Source organism: Lonchura striata, chromosome 8 (assembly GCF_046129695.1).
Source record: "Lonchura striata isolate bLonStr1 chromosome 8, bLonStr1.mat, whole genome shotgun sequence".
Lineage (NCBI taxonomy): Eukaryota > Metazoa > Chordata > Aves > Passeriformes > Estrildidae > Lonchura > Lonchura striata.
In genome coordinates, this window is record NC_134610.1 from 12,120,130 (window position 1) to 12,139,724 (window position 19,595).

The 19,595-nt window shown below is 43.3% G+C and overlaps 1 protein-coding gene across 1 annotated transcript in view; it reads right to left on the bottom strand.

Moving 5' to 3' along the window:
• GLI2 (GLI family zinc finger 2) overlaps positions 1-18,757 on the bottom strand; it is a 185,268-nt gene extending 166,511 nt beyond the window's left edge. Inside the window, exon 1 of the mRNA XM_021526130.2 lies at positions 18,571-18,757. The gene's annotated coding sequence lies outside the window, so the exon portion shown is untranslated. The remainder of the gene's footprint in view (positions 1-18,570) is intronic.
• Positions 18,758-19,595: the final 838 nt, after the last annotated feature.

The window sequence follows — 19,595 nt, forward strand, 5'->3', positions numbered from 1 at the left end:
CATAATTAAAATTCCTTTTTAAAGTGGCCTCAGAAATAAGGTAGGGAGGATAATTGATACTCCTGCACAGCAGTGAAACCAAACAATTTTTTAAAAATAATTCTGGAGTCATACTGACATAAATGATTTATTTTTGCTGAATGGAAACCACTTAGATTAAGGTGGCAAACTTGAGGTAGGTTAGTGGTTATGCTGCTCTCCTGAGACGATGGGGCCTGAGCACACATCCACTCTTGGTCTGGATGTGAAAAGTGGTTCAAAGCAAAGCTCTCCTCTCCAGGAGTGCACTCTCACCACAGCCCTCAGTAACAGGAATGCAATGAAGACACAATTGTTTTGACATTTCCCCACATACAAAATTCCCCATGAAAATCATCCACCAAATTAATCCAGTTCTGAGGAGACCAAAACTGCATTTTTCAGCAAGAAAAATATTCATCCCCATGCAGAGGAGAATGAAACCCTTCAGCAGTTCTTTCTTCCCACAGATTGAGAGAGGATATAATTCAGAAATTTCCCTGAAGCGTATGGACACAGACCTCTTCAGAGACAGCACGAGCAATACAAAACACATTTAAGAACAATTATAAAAGACACTTTCAGCTTGTCTCATTTATGCTCCAGGAATGTCAGTGCTTTAAAGTTTTCTGTCCTCCCTCTCTTCAACAAAATAGCCAAGTTTCCAGTGTATGCTAAGTGCTACAGCTGCATTTGTTTCTCTATTTACATGAATCTGCCATCTTCCCCGTGCTACCATTTTAGTTGAGATAACTCTAACTTGATTTACACAGCTAGTTAACCTAATTTTCTAATTTAGCCCTTCTAGATTAGGAAAAGCAAAATGCATTCGAGTCACTCTTAAGCATAAAGAGTAGAGAAATGAACCTTTCCTCAGTTACTGTGGAGGACATTTTAAAATGACAGACAATGCAGTGTGTTCTGCCAGTAGGAAAGTGATCCTCTGACCTTAGTTTGCATTTCAAGTGAAGTGAAAAGCAGAAGAAGAAATGGGAGTTTCTAAAGAAAAAGTTGAGGTACAGTATTGTAGATTTATAAAAGATCATAGACCATGTGCATCAATGGGAGCTTGTTTTTCCTGATTTCTTTGAAGCAAAGTGGGAGATTTCTTGGTGCAGAGCTGCAGCATAACTTTGATATCTATTCCGGAGACCCTAAGTGAACTAACCCCCAAAAGGTAACACTACAGCACCTGGATGGGAGAAGTGTGGGAGGTAAAAGAAGGTCCTGACCAAAGAGCAGATACTACTGACCTGGCTAAGCTTGACATGCCAGTGAGGCCATCTGGGCTGAGCTGTGGCTCAAAAGGTTGCTCACACCCCTGCCTTCATCTCCACCACCACAACACCAGGAGCTGCTATGTCACACCCAGACACGGTGCATGTGTGGAGAGGCACAGCAGCTTTGGTGTATGGTTTGCATGCCTCTGCATCAAATACATAAAACACAAAAGGCATGATTTGCAACTGTCCTTAATAAAGACTCTGGAAAACTCTGGCTTCTTAAGCAAACAGGGTTGTGCCCTAAACAGTGAGCAACAGGACTACTGCTGGAAAAGCAGCCCATGGCTTAATACATCACACTGTCAAAAAGCTTCTCCCATTATTCAACTGAAATTTGCCTTCTCTTAAATTTCATCCCATTACTTCTAGTTACACCCCATTGTACCGCTCTAAATAATTCTTCATAGCCTTGGTGTTTACACCCTTCAGATATTTGTAGATTTATATCTCAACCACCCCATTTGTCATCCTTTAGCCAAGTTATCTATATTCAGCTCTTTCGGTCTTCTCTTGTAAGTCAATCCCTCAAGCTCTCTTGTTACTTCTTTTTTCTCCTGAACTCTCTCCAATTTGTCAATCTCTATTGTAATGGAGTGAAGCAGACCTGAATTCATTACACTTTCTGCAGTTACCAGTGCTGTGTCCTCAGTCCCATCTGCTGCCTCAGCACAGGACAAGCAACCAAACCTTTTTGGGGGGAAGTCTTTTTAGGTTACAAAAAGCAGCAAATCTGCAAGATCTTCATGTTCAGTTATTAATTCCTGAGGGCCTATGTATCCCAATAGATGCTGCATCCTGGATGTCCACTCCACTGGATTTTTTCCCCCAGATAATCTAGATGTTCTTCCTACTTGAACCCTATTTTGAAGTGCTGTGCTGCTTCTTGCATGGTCTCCACAAGTCACCTTCACCAAACACTGAATCTGCCTGCCACACTGCTTCTAGACTCGAGGGTTTATTTCTCCATCCAGGATGCCACAATGGACAACTCCTTCACCATCATTTCCACTAGTTTACCAGGTGCCCTCACAGAACATTCCTATGATTCTCTGATTCCACCAGGGACTTTCAGTTCAACACGAAATGGGACACCAAACCTCTGCAATGCTGGGGTTACAAACCTCTGTAATCAAATGTTCTGCCTTCTACAACAGCCCAGACAATCACAGAACACACAGTGCCCTGCGGGACCCCAGTGCAAAATGAAGCACAAACAGATGACATTCCTCCAACACGTTAATCTCCATAAAGCCAGCACTGTTTCTCCCTGTCCTGTGAACATGTCCTGCTGCACAGCTCCTTCAACAAAACTGTCTGGAAAAATCAGAGGAGGACTGCTGAAAACAGCTGAGGGGTTAAAACCACAACTAAACGGGTTCTCAGTTGTGCAAGCACAAACCTCACAGCAAGACAAAGGCCCTGGAGAATAACCCTGGGAAGCAGAACTTGTGGCTGGGGGAGGTACTCAAATCCCCTCTGGTGACAAGGGCAGACCTTTTGAAGGGAAATGAGCAAAGGCATGTATGACTTCAAACTGAAGAGCTGCCTTTCAGCTTTCCTGCTTACTGCTGGTCTACCTGGAAGGAGACGGAGTGCTTTTCTAGACTGTGTGTACTTCCCCAGATGGAGAAGGTATCCCAAAAATCTACAGTTCAGGCATACAGCAGATAGGCACTCACTTCTCTTCAACACATTCACTCTGTCTCATATTAGCACCATGTCTTCACCACATGACTTTTGAAGAGAAAAGCTATTTTGCATACCTATTAAAAATAGTAATTTTTTCCCCTAATTGTTACTTTCATGTAGCATCTAATATCATCAGGTCACAGTGCTGCAGAAAACCATCTAATAAGAACTTAGACACACTTTATTATAGGCATGAATGATTAATTCTGCTTTTAAGCTTGCATATACACTCAAGTTATTATAAAGCTCAAACAACAAAGCAAAAGTCTTCAAAAACTGTGAAAGACAGTGAGGTCCTGAAGCCACGTCAGAGATGCATTCAAAGCCAGGTGGGACCAATCAGCTCCAGTTCAAGGCCTCTCTCCCCACAGCAGAGAGCGTGGTGGGGAAGGACAAAAGCTGACCCCTCAGGGAACAGCTATAAAAAGCATCCAAAAAACACACAGCAAGCTCTGGCAAGAAGTTTGCATTTGCCATCACTTAAATTAACAGCAAAGGAATCCCCAGGAGGGAGGAAATTTGGACTCTGTCCAATATGCAAGTGTGCTGTGTGAGGAGCTGTGGGGGGAAGAAAGAGCCACAAACAAGCACTGTGGATTCAGAGGAAACCAACACAAACTGCCAGCAACTCTAAACCCTTATAAAGGACAGGAGCTTGGCTTGACTACATCAACAGGTATCAGGAGAGAAGTTTACTGCAGGTGATCTCAAACAGAATTGCCACTGTCAGTCATCAACTTTCCATGAGCTGTCTTAGGAAAACAAAGACTTATATATCTTAAAAAAACCCCAACAAGTTATCTTAAAGTATCTCAAGAGTTTATGAAAAATGAAACAATCTAAAATATCACAGTTGGCAACATAGCTAATGTAACACTGGGAATAGTTCCCTTGCTATCTTACATGTTGAGCTGTTATCTATACCTACACCACATGCAGGTCATGCTGACTTCCAGAAGACTCAAATGCCAGTCAGCACTCATTTAGCTCATGACACAAAGGATAGCTGCTCCACTCTTCCGTAATGGCTTCAAGAGTTATGATGTATTAAGTCCTTCTAAAACACCTAAACAGATGGGGTGCTTTATCCCACAAAAGTAATTATTAAGTTAAGAAGTAATTCAGTCATGTAAATTTAACTTAAGCTAGTAAATCAAATACCATCTTTCTAAAAGCAGTAAAGTGTTCAGAACTTAATCCTTTTAATTCACTGTTTATCCCCTTGGCAACTAGACTATTTTTATTCTAGTCACTTTTGCCGTAATAAAAAGTTAATAAAAGAGTGCAAATAGTCAGACAAGTTGCAGAAATAATGAAGACTGGTTTCCTACAGATTTGCTGTCTTACATCCCTTCTTTCCCCTACAATATTTCCCCAGCTGCCACCAGGTTGTCTGTGCATCTGTCTCCTTGGGACTCCTTCATGTCCCTTAAATACTCATGAGCCAAGTGCCTGCTTGGGAGGCTAAAAGAGATTTTGTACCAGCCCGCAGGTCTAGCAGAGCAGAGAACTGATAACATCACATTCCAGCCTCCTCTTCTGCTGGGACAATGACTCTTCTGCTAAAGAGCAACAAATTTAAGGCAAAGATCTCCCTTATGAAAATAAACAGTGAAAGTTCTATGAACTTCCTACGCAGTAATGCAATAGTTTTTCTAAGATAATCCACACAGGTATTGTTACCAACTAGAACTGTAATACATGCATGTCCCTGAAAGTAAGGTGATCTTTGCCAGCCACAGGAAGGGCCCTCAGATAAGAAAAGGGCAGGGAAAGCATTGCTTTCTGAGAAGCCCCATGGGAAATAATCAAACTTACAACCAGTTCTTTCATAAATCAAGAGGATCAGGTTCAAGTAGCTTCTCATGTACCACCATGACAAGTGTCACAAAGGAAAGGTCTATCCCAACCGTGCAAATGCTTAGCATGGTGGACATTTCCAGTTTATAGCAATTATCTTGAAATGCCCCTGCCTACTTGTATGCAGACAAAGCACAGGAAGCACAGTGTGTGTATCACTGCCTGTGGAAGGCTGCAGGGTAAGTCACCCTTCTGCTCCACCAGTGCAAGCTCTGCATGGTTCCAAGGCACAGCTCCAGATCTAACACAAAAAGGTCACAGGGGTCCATGTGAGAGGCAACTGGTAATACACAAGGCAGGACATGCCCTCCTGGCCACACTTGTTCTCACAAAGCAGTCATCACTCACTAGCTCTTGCCATGAACCTGGGATGTAAAGAGCAGCCCTGTGCCCTTGGTGAGGGAGCCAGAGCTGCAACATTTACTGGTATTTCTAAGGGACTAAGCTGTGGGTCCTGAGGGAGCTGGTGAAGTGGCTAATACACCATCCACCGTATTTGAGAAGTTGTGGCACTCTGATGAAGTTTCCACTGACTTCAAGAGGGGAAACATAACACCCATTTTTCCTCCCCACAGATAGAAGCTGTGCAGTCACAGGAATCACTCTGCCTTAGGCTGATGGTCCCAGAACAGGCACTTTCTGTGTCCCTGCAATATTTCTACCACTACAACAGAGCTGGGTTGCTGAGTCTAGTTGAACACTGCAGCTCCCCAGGAAACATGAGGAACTGGTGAGGAAGGAGGTCCCAGTAAAGTCAGAGATATGGCCCAGTGGAAGCCCTGCACTTGTGTGGGATGGCACCAGGTTTCTTTCTGAACACAGCACACATCATCGTTCAAGCCTTACACTCATAATTATACCTAAACATGAAACACAAACTTTCTATTATTGTTTTCATAGAAAACCAATAAATCTTTCATTTCTACTGAAAAGAGAATTACAAGCCCAACACACTTAAGACACAGGCTGTGATCCAGCCTTTCAACATGGATTCAAATCTAAGCATTTGTGTGCAATAAGTGAGCAGACTCATTCAGTCCCCAGTATGACCAGTCCACTTGCAAACTGGGATATTGGATGGCACACTCAGCACCTAAGCTCATAGGTGTAAATACCAACTACAATTACAAGGTACAGCTAGATGCAGGTACTTGCATAAATCCCAATCATGACAATATTTTAAAAAAACAACAACAACAACAAAAACAACAAAAAACCCCAAACAAACAAAAAGAAAAAACAGAAGGAATACAAATGAAGTATGATGAATTTTCAGCACATTAGAACACGTAAGTGTAATGCATAATGCATGTATGACCCCTTGCACTATCTGCTCTGGTCTTCCCAGCCCTGTCCTTTTTCCTAACATTATTTCCCAGCAGTTTCTTGCTTATCAGAGATGTGATCTGCAGTTCTGCCACTGGACCAATTCAACACTCTTTTCTGCAGAAACCCAAGCAGTGGCTTTCCTGAGTAGCCGTCTTTTTCTTGGTACAGTGAACTTAATAGAGATGTCGAGCTCAAGTGCTGGCTGCTTCCTAGCCCTGCTGAAATTGGGAGCAGACCTCCTGCAAGGAGGCAGCCCCAGGGAGCAGCTCTAATCCAAAGCAGCCTTTACCATTCACGAGAGCTGCAGCGCCAGGCTGCTGCTGCCAACTTCTCTGCCACGTTCATCCTGGCACTGCAGATCAGGAGGAGGAGCGGCATCCCGTGGCCACACTGCCGGAGCGACACCCGGGTACCCGAGGAGCGGCTGGACTCTGACCTCCCATCTCAGCACAAGCTGGCCCTACGTGGGAAAGCTCCACTGCTACAGGCTGGGAGGATGGGCAAAAAAACATTTTAGAGGCAAATGCCCTGGGAGCCACGCTCAATGGAACCCAAGAGTTTTGTATTAATTTGCCTTTTTGCTTTCAGTTTACGTCTTGCGACCTCACAGTAAACCGCTTAACCTTGTAGGCAATAAAGTGAGATGCCAGCATGTTCAGCTCATACTACTCACACTATGCTCTAATCCAGTCTGCATGTCCAGTCCTGTCATTAGCTGGCGGAAACATTAATCCAAGACAGTAGAAAAGAAGGAGTAAAAAATTGTTTCTGGAAATGCAATTATTCTAATGGCAAACTGTGGAGGTTTGTTATCTAGACCCACAGCTGAGTTAAACTGAAACATATTATATTTCATGAAAAAAAAGTTTTAACCATATGTTTAGTCATTTGTGAGCTCTTGATCCTAACACACAACATAAGCTGCAATATCAGTGTCAAAAGTGCCTGATTTAAAGCATAAGAGGCAGAGTTACATGAAGTCAAGTTAAAACCACTTCTGCGAGTTTGTGGGCAGCGACCTTCACATGGAGCGACAGGTACAGGGGAACACATCCCGGGGTCTGTGCCAGACAGGGGGGAAAGGAAAGTTTTTTCATTAAAAGTTTTTCTGGGAGATTGGCTAGGGGGAAGATGATATAGCTGGGGAGGGGAAGACTGAGACAGCTAAAGAATAACACATGGTATGCTTTCAAAACATACAGCAACATGTGACATTCGTCTGCAAGTCTGGCGCTGAGGAGCCTGTGGTCTGGCAGCAGGGAGAATTTCTGCTTTTTATTTCTTAAATTATTGCAGGCATTTGAACTAAACCTCCCACCTAATAGTCTGAGGGGTAGAACATAAAATCAGATTTTACGTACGGTACTTTCAGTCAGCCATTTTCTCAGCGGATTTTTATCCTCCAACTCAATTCCCACATCATTAAAATGATGCTGTCTCTTTAAAACACAACGTGGTGCCGTGCCAAAGCCTGCAATAAGAATCACTGGCACCAAAACAGTCAAAGCACACAGCTTAATTCTCTACTTAATAAGACAATTAAAGAAGAGTATTTGGATACAGCAGTCTGCAAGTACCAACACAGAGCACTGATGTCTCCAAAGGCATGTTGATCTGAAGGCTTTATCAGAAAGCATCTGTCACAACCAGATGCCATCAACACCTGAGAAAAGTGTGAAATAAAGTGGGTTAATGTGACTGTGATACACACAAAGGTTTGCACTGCCCAAGTCCCTATTTGTGAGCATTTAAGAGGGTGCAGGATAAAGTGCCCAGATGTAAAATTGCTCATAGATTAAAATAAATTAAAATATATGTATACAGCTACATCTGTTAAAATGCAGTCTTGTGCAAATTACTCAAATTACAGTGGAATTAAGAGTGCTGTGTGTTTTGAGTATTCACTGCCGTAATCATAGAAAGGCTTAGAGCAAGGCTGTTTTTAAATACTGTGCTTTGACAGATGCAATAATGCATGTGGATGAACTGGGGTACAGAGACTAACACAGGCACTTGTGATCGCTCATATGGACTCTCTTGACCATATCTGCCTCTAAGTTTCCAATCAGGTAATTCTCAGATGTCATCTCCTAGCAGGCTTCATCCTGCAGAGTTGAACCAAAGCTAGAGAGAAAGATAACAGCAGCGATATATGAACTAATTAGTCATTTGATTAGCTGGCAAGAAGACAAGGTCCTGCAGTTCTGTGACCTAAAAATGCCACTGATGACCTTAAAACTCCATCTCAAGGGTGTCTGGAAATCTGTAACCTCCAGGGAGAGAGAGAGAAATGGGTGATGCCTAAACTGCATTAGCTCACATGAGATGTTGAAACAGCACAGATGTTAAGCCGAGGATAGGTGTGACATCTGAAGCACTCAGCCAGCAAAAGAGCACCTGCAGCACTGCACGCTGTTTGAACTGCTGCACCAAGGACTCCCAGTCCAGCCTACATGGGAGGTTTGTGGGACGAGTGGTTTAGCACACCCGGAAAGCACACCAGGACCACAGACCTCATCCTAGCAACCCAACAACACACAGCAAAAGAGGAAATGTATAAGCCAGATAAAAACCCCCCAACTGCTTCTCCTTCATTAGAGCAGGGCTAACAGCCTGCCAGTCCCAAGCAGCAACCCCTGGGCTGCACCACACCAGGGGAAGAGAGTGACTGAGGAAAGGAGGGAGAAGTCACTTTGAACAAGACTTCCTGAGTGGTTGCCTTCTTCACTTCCACTGGAGGGTCCTACACTTCATTGGAGATCTGATTCTGGTAAACCCCATGAATGCACTAGTTATTCCACATGCAGTAACAGGAGGGAGTGGGGTGATGGCAGGAGGTTCCCTTAGGCTGAAAAGTTGCATCTTCAACAGCAAAGGAGGAAGACACCAAAATGACCAGAGTTAGGGGTCCCAAGTTGTTCTGTGTCCCCTTCCTCCAGCCTGACAGATGGAACATGTAATCACCTGACTGCACCCAATGCACTAAAAGTTTCCAGCCTAAACTAAGGCAGTGCCTCCCTGGAAAGCCACCACCTGGTGCAGAGGAACCCACAGTGACCAGAAATGGGCCAGCCCAAAGTAAGCAGCAGAAAGAAACATCAACTCGCAAGCAGTGAGTTCCTCTCTACCAAGCCCCTCTCTTCTCCCACCTTCAACAGCTTGGATGGAGTCTGATTCTTGGGTGTCTCTCTACCCTGAGAAGAGATTAAAGGAAACAAATGCATTGGCAAAGATGCCCCTGCCATCTGCACCTTGGAAATGCCCTCTGGAAGGAGAAGAAGATCCCTCACTCTGCACACTCCTGGAAGAATGGTGCAACCTCCGGCAGCTGCCCCGTTTCATTCCCATCCTCTCGACACAGATCTAGACCTGCCTTTCACCTCCCACTTCCCCCATGTGCTTTGTCCCAGAGGGATGAAATCACCTCCAGCATCAGTGAATTTCTCAGAAGTCCAACACATAGTTTAAATTTCACCAAACCCTGCCAGAGGCCTTGGAGTAAAATGCAGAAGTAGGAACATTTTCTCAAATAGGAAATGGAGATTCAGAGTGCTGCAGCAGGGTCTCTAAATAAGTGCAAGCTTTGCTGGGATAATGCAACCCCAATATGCACAATGTTTCCCCCCTCATTCCCTTTTCTCTGAAAAAAATGGAAAAAAGACCCCAACAGCACACAATAAATCAAAGATGAAAAAATTGGCCATGGGCATGGCTCAGTAACACATGTGCTGTGCTCAGCCCTGTGTTCCCTTACAGCTCCCAGAAGAAGCGAGTAAAATTAAGAATCCAGTTACTGCAGCTACAAAGAAATTTAAGGTTTCCAAATCTGACTTATTATGAATTGAAACAAAACCTCAAAATACTGAAATTCTCCGCAAAAGGAATTCTAAAACAATCACTTAGAGTCCATTGGAAGAGCAATTATATTGCTACTGTATTTCCTACAATGGAATTATACTTGAAAATTCTAAACAGAAACTTACTTCAGCACAAAGCATGTAAAACAATGAATTGCTAACACTCAGAAAAAATCCTCCATTTCTTTTTTCTGCTAATTTTTTATAACCCTGACCTGGTTTTGTAGAAGATTTTAGTGTTGATGATGCCAGATATTGGAATATGATTCCATCAACGAGTCCTAGCCAGGAAATTCCAAAGCTGGGGTTGCCAAAGCAACATAATTAACTTGATCACGGTACATACACTATGTGCCACTTCCCAAATGGCCCTTTAACACCCAGCTAAATCCCTGGCTTGAATGGGGCATCCAAATGAATTTCTCCTCTGAGTTCCTCAAGAACACAGAGCAAAAGGAGAAGTTGTCAAAATTACTAAAAGCCAAGTACCACTCTGCTCCCTGGCCAATGGTGCCCTGGGCTTGAAGAGGTCAAGGAGCAATTCTTGAGCCCACTCCCACAGCTATGAACTGTAGCAATCACAGAAACACGTGACCCTCTTGAAAAAGATTCACTTTTAATTCACTTGTTACCAGCTTTAAGAGGTTTGATTCTTTTATGGCATTATCAGTAATATTACCACCGTTTGGGCAGGGAGGCCTGACTGCTGGTGCTAAACCTTGATCCCGAGGCCACAAACTTCCAAACCTGAATATGCTGTCACTACCTCAATGTGTACAATGTATCAAAAATAAGAATCTGTCTGTTCATTTGAAAAAAAAAAAGAAAAGTAAGAAACAGAAAAAAACTTGAGTGATGGGCTTTCAGCCTGTCATCAGACCACTGTGACCTCAATTTTTGAGAAATAAAGTCAAAATCTATTCTTATCTTCAGAGATTCAAGATGTATTTATGTGTCAAACTTTCTCCCCCTTGTCCTTAGCCTTTGGGAAGCACACTAAAAATTATATCAAAGCCTGAAAACCCTGCGATCACATTCCCATTCACCTTTGACCCAGGATGCCTGCAGCTCTCACCGGCTCCTCAGTTCATCCTCACCATGTGGCAAAGGCAGCAGGTCTGGGAGCAAACGGCTCAGGATGAAATAAAGGCCACTTTGCATAGCAAAATTTGCTGCCCTGCTCCAATTCTAAAGGCCAAAGAAGTTTTCTTTGGCAGTTTTCTGCTTCTTTGTATCTGTGAGGGATATTTCACCGCCATCTTCTTCTCTTTACATACAAATATTTGATTATTCTCTTTGAAATGTCTCTGTAACATCTACAGGCATAGGATGCCGAATGCAAACACTGATTGATTCTTTCTTAGCCATCAAATGTGCTTACACAGCAACTACACACAGCAAATGCACACAAATCTCATATTTCACATTTTAAAATATGTACATGCTGTGTGTTTTTTTTACTCAAACATAATGAATGAGCTTAAATATTAGAACTTGAAATTATTAAGTAAATCATGGCACCTGTAAAGCTTTTATTTGCATACCATTAATTCTTGATGGCATGTAAAACAAATTCATCACTCTCACTATATTGTAGTCTGATTTATGTTAGAATTGGAAAAAATAAAAATCTTGAGCACAAAATTATGTTGACAAGATGTACGTGCTCTTCGAAGCACAAGATTTTTTTCTTTTCTGAAGCATCAAAACAACTAAATTATGGGAAAGAGGGCTGGGAGAAAGCGTCTTTAAAAATGAATAACATACTAGCGTCACACATACACACTCTACAGTTATTAATGTCAAGCATGGTGAAGATACTCTAGAAAATCATTACCATTCATAGCTACTAACAGCCATTAAATTTCAATCAATTCAACTTAACACAAGTGTACTTCAGCAGCCCTTACAGTTCCTTATAGAGGTGGCTCAGAAAGTCCTGTCTGACTTATTGCATTGTCCCCCGTACAAAGGGGCATTGCTGAGCATTGCTGTGAAAAGGAGCGATCTTGGTGTTGGGAACTGATGCTCTTTTAACACCGCTGCAATCAACAGACCTTGCTTTTAAAGACGGTGTGATAAAATAGAGCTCCTCAGGTCAGCATGGAGGGGAGCAATACACTGATTCTAGCTAGGAATGCCACTTTCCAAGCTGAAAAAAAATAAATGGTGAGATGTTTTCAAGAGGTTTTCAATGAATTTTAGCGACAGAATCAAACTGCTTAACATAGTGCTAAACTATTTCCAGGTGATCTGCTTGCTTGAATAGAATATAATCACCAAATATACATTTTGTTTAAAACAGGATTTAACTTCTAGAGATTGGATGTTTAAAGCTCCTAGTGATTTATATAAAACACGGCACTGTAATATTACAGAATCTCCACTCTTCTGAATTGCATTTGTAACACGGGAAGTTTTTCCACTGCCATTGTAGGAATTAAGCTGTGCAGCTAACCATCCCTTGCAGATTCTGGGAAGAAGCAGCTGGTCCCCTGCTGCGGGTATTTGCCACCTCGTGGTAGGGCTGAGGGACTGTGACCACAGGGTGCTCCTCTCTGAGGGGTGGACCCACACTGGCTTCTGCTGTGCAGCACAGCATCCCAGAGAAGGCATCTTCCTCTGGAGAGATTTCATTAGTTTCATGTGAATGGGTTATCTACACTAAAATCCTACCGTTCACAGGGGATAGGAGACGTTTTATTACTATTCCCCATCCCCACCCCTCCCCAGAAGCCCGGATTTTTCCAGCAGGATTCATTCTGCTGGGCACTAAGTCCTCTCTCTAGATGTACAGGCAGTTTAAGCTTGCAAGTGTCTACTACAGAACAGAGAGTCTGGGCACAGAAAAACAGATGTGCCATCACTGTAGCTGAAATTACAAGCTCAAGTCCAGAGTCCCTTTTGTGGCTTTTAGAGCATCCCTTAAAAGCATCAGGATTGATGCTACTAATCATTAGGAGAGTATTTGGGACGTTCTACAGAACTCCATGGTTTTGCTTCCTCTGGGATTTAGACTTTAGTATTTAACATGGGATAGCAGTAAAGTTCTTTAGAATCAAGAAACATCCAAGTAATCTCTCAGGCAGATAGATGCTACATTTTAACTCATTTCCTTATACTTACAAGTTGCATGAAATGAAATGAAATTAATGTTAAAAGGAGCGTTTATTGAAAAATCTTCCAGTGACAAGTTCAGAAAGTGACAGAGTTCAAATAAATCCTTCCATGGAAAATGTTAGGAAAGCTTAATCATACTGGAAACCACATTTAATTACAGCTTTTTAAGTCCATCTGGGCAAAAAAGAAGCGACTTAAATATGTCACCTGAGATGATCTAGATACTGAAACTATTTGTAAGTTAACAAAAGCATTTGCATCACAAAGAGCTCTGGGGCAGCACCACGGCAAAGCAGATGTGTAATGAACAAGGATCACAGCACCAAAACAATCAGGACTGTAAATAACTACTACTAATCTGCAATCATTTAAATTTGGATTTCATTGCTAGGCAGCAAATACATTTAATTCCTGAAGAGGTAAATGCCCTGCCGAATACACACTTAAAGGTATTTAGTGACAGAAGCACCACAGTCAAGAATCCAAATGTCAGGAAGGCACAGAAAAGCCAAGGAGCAGAGCTGGGGCTGCTGTGAGTTCACAACTTTAAACAAACTTTTCCCTGGAAGAGAATTAATAATGTGGCCATCCTCACTGTACATACTGTAACTGCTACAGGAGTGACACAATGAGGCACATGGGAGGCAAGAGGCTAGTGACTATAGAACAAAATTCAACCTAGTGACGAATGAATAAAAAGTTCCTTTTATTTCTCAGTTGTTTTTGGTTCATTAAATTTTCCACAGATTTGCAGAGAAGAAAACGTGATCAATAAACCTTGACAAAAGTGAACATGTGAAATAGGAGAGAGAAAGGCACAGGAAGATAAAAGTGATATCCCGATCACAGATTTCAGAGGCAGATGACCAGAGCTCTGGGCTGCTGAATAATCTGAATAGACCATCATTTCTTTACAGCCTTTTACTTTCTTTTCCCTGACTGTTGGAACTCTTCATTCAATACAATAGTAAATGCACTAAAACTTTTTTTCTTATGCTAATGGCCAAAATCGGGCGCTCACAGTTAAAACACACTTCCCACCAACTTGTTTTCTTAAAAAAAAAAAAATTAACCTATTCAAGTTAAACTAAAATGTCAAAGACAGCTTAAGGCTTACTCTCACCATTCCTCAAAATTAATGGTTTTCTCCCCAGTAGATACAAAAAGAAAAGACTTGAATAAGGATAAAGCTGCAAGACTCTTTTCATATGAAAAAGAACACTTAGAAAGTAAAAAGAAACACATCCAGTACAAAGATCCTGGTACCTACAGTTCTAATTTGTATTGTTTCCTCTTAGAATATTTATAATTGCAGAAAGGTGACAGCCAATCACAAATAATTGTGAAACTATAAGAAAAGATTCACCAGTAACTAATGTATTTGGGCAGTCATGCCCATGACAGTATCAGAAACGCTTCCACACATTACAATAGGAGTCCAAGGGAGCCTATATTCAATTTTTTTCTAATTTGGGTGTCCACTTCCAGGCACTAAGGCCTCTTTTTGCTGTGGTACTGAATATTCACAAATCCCAAACAATTTTTACAAACTCTGACCTTCTGAATTAAAGGATCATTTTCCTGTTCCCTTTGTGCAACACATTTCATCTTCAATGCATTTGGGTTCACTTCGCTTATAAGAAGTTAAAGGTTATGGGTTGTGGTTTTACAGTAGCCAAAAGTGAATGAACAAAGTTCTGTGGCCTCTCCTGGACTACACATATCAAACATGAATTCACTCCCACCTGGAACTGGTCTGTAGAAAGTTTGACCTGATTAACCACTGCTTCCATTACAGTCACTTGTTCACAAGGGAAACCTGCAATTTTGCCTTTTGAACAATCAAGACTGCCATGCAAGATGGGATTTTTCTTTCCTTTTACACCAAACACCAGTTAGTTTCTAGAAGATGCATATATATGGGATCTGCTGTATACACAGGTCATGAACTGTGTATACTCCATGCATGCACACAAATGTGTGCATATGTACAGGCACACATGTATTATTTGCCTTTCTAATACAATGCCTTCTTGCTGTCATTCATATGAAGATTCATTCTTTGCTGTTATTTTTTGTAGTGTTGCATTAATTAATTCCCAAATACCTACAAGTTGTTTTGGTTTTCTTTAAAAGGGTCCTGGCAACAGAGCTGAAGCAAACCCTAAATACCACTTAATGCTTTGTGGCAAGTTGTCCAAATGTGCAACTGTTTAAAATATTTACCCAGGTACATAAGGGGGTTGTGCAGCTCTTGAACAATGCCCTGGAATCTTTCCCATCAGCAAGAAAGCGGACAAAAAGCAGAGACCGCTTAACCTCAATGCCTTAGCAGCAAGTGAGAAGTGCAAATATTGCATTTCTATAAAGCCCTAGTAGCTTCATAGAAATGGAGTGGCAACTAATTAGTTTGATGCTATAGTCACATCTAATGTTCCTAAGTAGCTTCTTTGAAAAAACTCACTGCCTTGAAATCCTTGGCCAGATTATTAAGTGGAGGCTTTGTGATGGGGCAATAGATAGGTGTTTGCTCCACAAATACATACAGATTTTGGTGACTGCTTACTGAATCCACTGCCTTCACTAATCTGCACTGGAAACTTCACTATGAACAGAGCACTTCTCAGAGTACAAAAGCATGAAGTATCTGTGTACCTTTCAGACTACAGGGCAAACAACTGCCTTACAGTAGGCCACCAAAAACAGGGGCAGGCAGTTAACCAAGTGTCTTCCGTAATTGCAACTGCTGCTAGGTCATATGCTCTACCCTAGCCTTAAATTAAAAAAAAGACAGGTCCAGAGGACTGAAAATTCAAATGTTCTTAATAGAAACAAAGTATCGAGATAATGAAAAATGTATTTTCAAGTCAGACAAAACAGCAGCTAACACATAACCCTTTCTGTGTACAGCTGATCACACAGCCCCAGAGCCTGTGCAGCTTCTATACAACTGTGCCACTGAAAGGGAAGTTGTGGTATAAACTTGTAAGATGATTAGAATCACAGAAAACATAATCAAAAATGGTTCTTTGACATAGAAGTTCTAACTGGTTTTCAAAACAATGACAAAAATACTGCTCATTATAGATATGCAGCCAGAAGGCTGTCTTTTCTAAATGTGACTTCAGTGTGACATTTGGGAATGCAAGCTGCTATGTGTTGGATGTCTGAGGTCAAGTTCTATTCTCTTTTATCCAAGTATAACCTGGAGTAGCTACAATGAAATTATGCTAGATTTATATTGACATATGCACCTAGTTCAAATTCTTCTATGTCTCTAATTTTTCTCTAATTGAAGGAACTAACACAAATAGTACTTGTCCATCTGTATACATCCCCTTTGACACACTGGAGAAAAAAAAAAAAAGAAAGACATTGAAAGGAAGTTGGAAACAGTCCTCAAGATCTGTTTTCCTTTGAAGAACAGCAGTTGTATTTCTGGGCACTTCAAAGTCACATACATTCGAGATGAAGTGAATCTTACCTCAACTTGCTTTAAAGATCAATTCTTTCACAAACACACACCAGAGGTTGGATATACACATACCTATAGATTAACAAGTTCATCTTCAGTCAATCAGGCACTTTTCAGTGCTACAGATAGGTCATGCTTTCAATCAAATGACAAATTTCCAGGAGTTGTTTACAGTGGAAAAGCCATAATGAATTTCATTTGCTTCTTAAAAGTTGTCAGTTTTGCAATAACATTCAATACTACATTTTTATTGCAATTCAAAGTTTGACAGGTGTCACCTTTTCCTGATGTTACAGCCAAAATACAAATTACCATATCCACCCAATAGAAAAGCTGAACCAAACCAATTCATCAACGGTAGTTGCTGTATGCAGTAATTGTCAATTATCACGCAATGCAAACATTCCAGCAGCATAAACAATTATTTAATTATTTAACAAGATCCTCTTTTCTAGGTGAATTTAGTTTCTTTTCTAATGAAGTTAATTTTATTAGGTTTAAACTTAAAAAAAAAAAAAAAACAAAAAAAAAACAGCCCCCAAAAAAACTCCAAAGTTTTTCTTAAAGCAAGGTAGCTAGAACAAGCAGATAAAATCAGCAAGTCTTACAACAAATCAGTCTATTCCACTTGTGTGTATTTTGAATTTCATGGCTTATTTACTTAACTTTTTTTGGCACCAACTGCACAGCACATGCCAATACAATATTTGTTTAAATGCTGTTTTATGCACATGCTAGTAACGCTTACTTTCACATTCTTGCACATCCCAAGAGCCTCACTTAAAAAAAAAAAAAAAAAAAAAAAAGAAAGAAAAAGAAGGGGATCGGTAGGGGGTAGACAAGGTTTTACAACTAGTGCCTTTATCTGTGGCCGTAAAAATATAAACACCATACACCAATAAAATGCTAATTTCTGTAAGCACGAGGTTTTCCAGCACCTGGGGCAGTATGAAATGCGAGGGCAGCTATAGGAAGACACAAGTTTCAGTGGCCCGGCCGGGGTGACCCCGCTCCGGGACATTTGGCCACCCGGGCCATGCAGCGGGGGCCGAGCCGGGTCCCGGCCCGCGGAGGGGGCACCGCACGGCGGCTAAGCCGCAGCCCCGGCCCGGGAAGTTTTGAAGCCTTGGCCGCAGGTTAGCTAAATGAATAAATAAATAAATAAACCCGTAAACCTCGGAAAAGGCGGCAGCAGGACCACTGATAAATCACCCTAAGCCCCGCGCTGGAAAAGTCAGGTTTCCCAGGAAATGATGGCAATCACTTGAGGCAGAAAAGGCATCTAGATGAGCCCATCTCCCTCCCCTCCTCCCTGATTGTTTTAAAGCCACCGAGTCCGGGGAAAAAACTCTCAACTCTCTAAGTCCTTAATAGGATTGGAGTCCGGGTCTCTCCAAGCCGCTCCTCATCACACAGGGATCAAGTTGCAGCGGGGAATTTTTTAAATTCCTCAGCAAATATACTTGTCGAAAGATTGCCCCTCCCGGATGGGGGGATGACAAGGAGGCGAGGGGGCAACTTCATTTTTCTTCTGAAAAAAAAAAGACAAACTCAATTCTGGCTTTGGGGAGCTCTGCCGTCCTCCGGGACCCAGGTCAAGGCGGTCCCGGCAGCAGCCCGGGGCTGGGACTGTCACCGCAGCCCCCGGAAAAACAATGGCCGTGGAGGCACGGTCCCGGAGGGGTCTGGCCGGGAAAGGGGGACACACACCGGACACAGGCGCGGCCCCATCCTCCCTGCTCACCTGCGAGCTCGGGGGGACACACGGGACGGGCCCCTCTCGGACACCCGCTGCGAGGAGAGACCCTCACCAAACTGCACCCTCCCTCTCACACACCCCCCGCCGGCGCAGGGCAGCTCCAACCAAAGCGGGAGAAGAGGAGGGGAGAAAAAGAGAATAAAAACCATAATGAAAAGATACAATAAGCATCAACTTTACCCAAAAAGCGAAGCAGCAAGTTTTCAGCAGACGAGCGGTTGCCGCGGAGCAGCGCAGCTCCTCCGGACCCCCATCATAAACTTGGGGGAGGGGGGCGTGGGAGGGACTTTCCCTCCGTCCTTCCCTTTTGTGCCTCTCCCCCGCTCCGCTCCGCTCCTCGCCAAAAGCTGCCGCGGATCCCGGCGGCGGCGCGGTGCTCTCCCGGCTGCAGGCGCGGAGCAGCTCCGCGGAGGCGGGCGGGGAGGGACGGGGAGAGGGAGGGCTGGGGAGGGATGGGGGCGGCGTGCAGAGGTGAGGGGCTCCCGCTGCCCATCCGCCCGGGCCGCCGGTGGGACACGGCGCGCACACGTACACCTACTTTATGTGTAGAATAGATATACGCACGCATGCACACACACGAGGGATGAAGTTGAGCAGCCTGCAGGAAGAAGCTGGAGCGCTTTCAAGCCCTGACACAAGAGGAAAACTGGCTCTAGGGTCTGTTTTCTCTTTCACCCGCCCTTTAAGAAAAAAAAAAAAGGGAAATCTAAACCTTCCCACCCTTTTGGCGCGGGAGCAGCGCACCGCTCCGGATCTTCTCTCTCCTCCCCCCAGCCCCTTCCATCCCGGATCGCCCCCTCGCCTCAGCGAACCGCACCATTTTGGGTGCGGGGCTTTCTGTGGGGCGCGGTGGGATCCGCTCCGCCGGCCCCGCGCCGGGAGCCCCCGCACGCCCCGCTCGGCTGGAGCACATCTGCAGCGAACCCACACAAACCCCCCTTCCTCGAGGAAAGCTGCCCCCCTCCTCCCCAAACTGCACAAGTTTGGCTTGTGCAGATTCGCTCGCGGAGAGGCGGGGATGGAGCTGGGGGTGGTTTTCTCCAACTTTGGTGGTTGCTTTCTCCCCGCGAGTTTGCGCGACTTCTTCAAGCCCCCGCCACAGCAGGGCTGGAGGCAGCAGAGCTCCGCGGAACATCCTCGCACACGGGCGGCTTTACCCGCCGGGAACATCCAGGGGGAGAAACGCGTTCATTAAAGACAGTTCC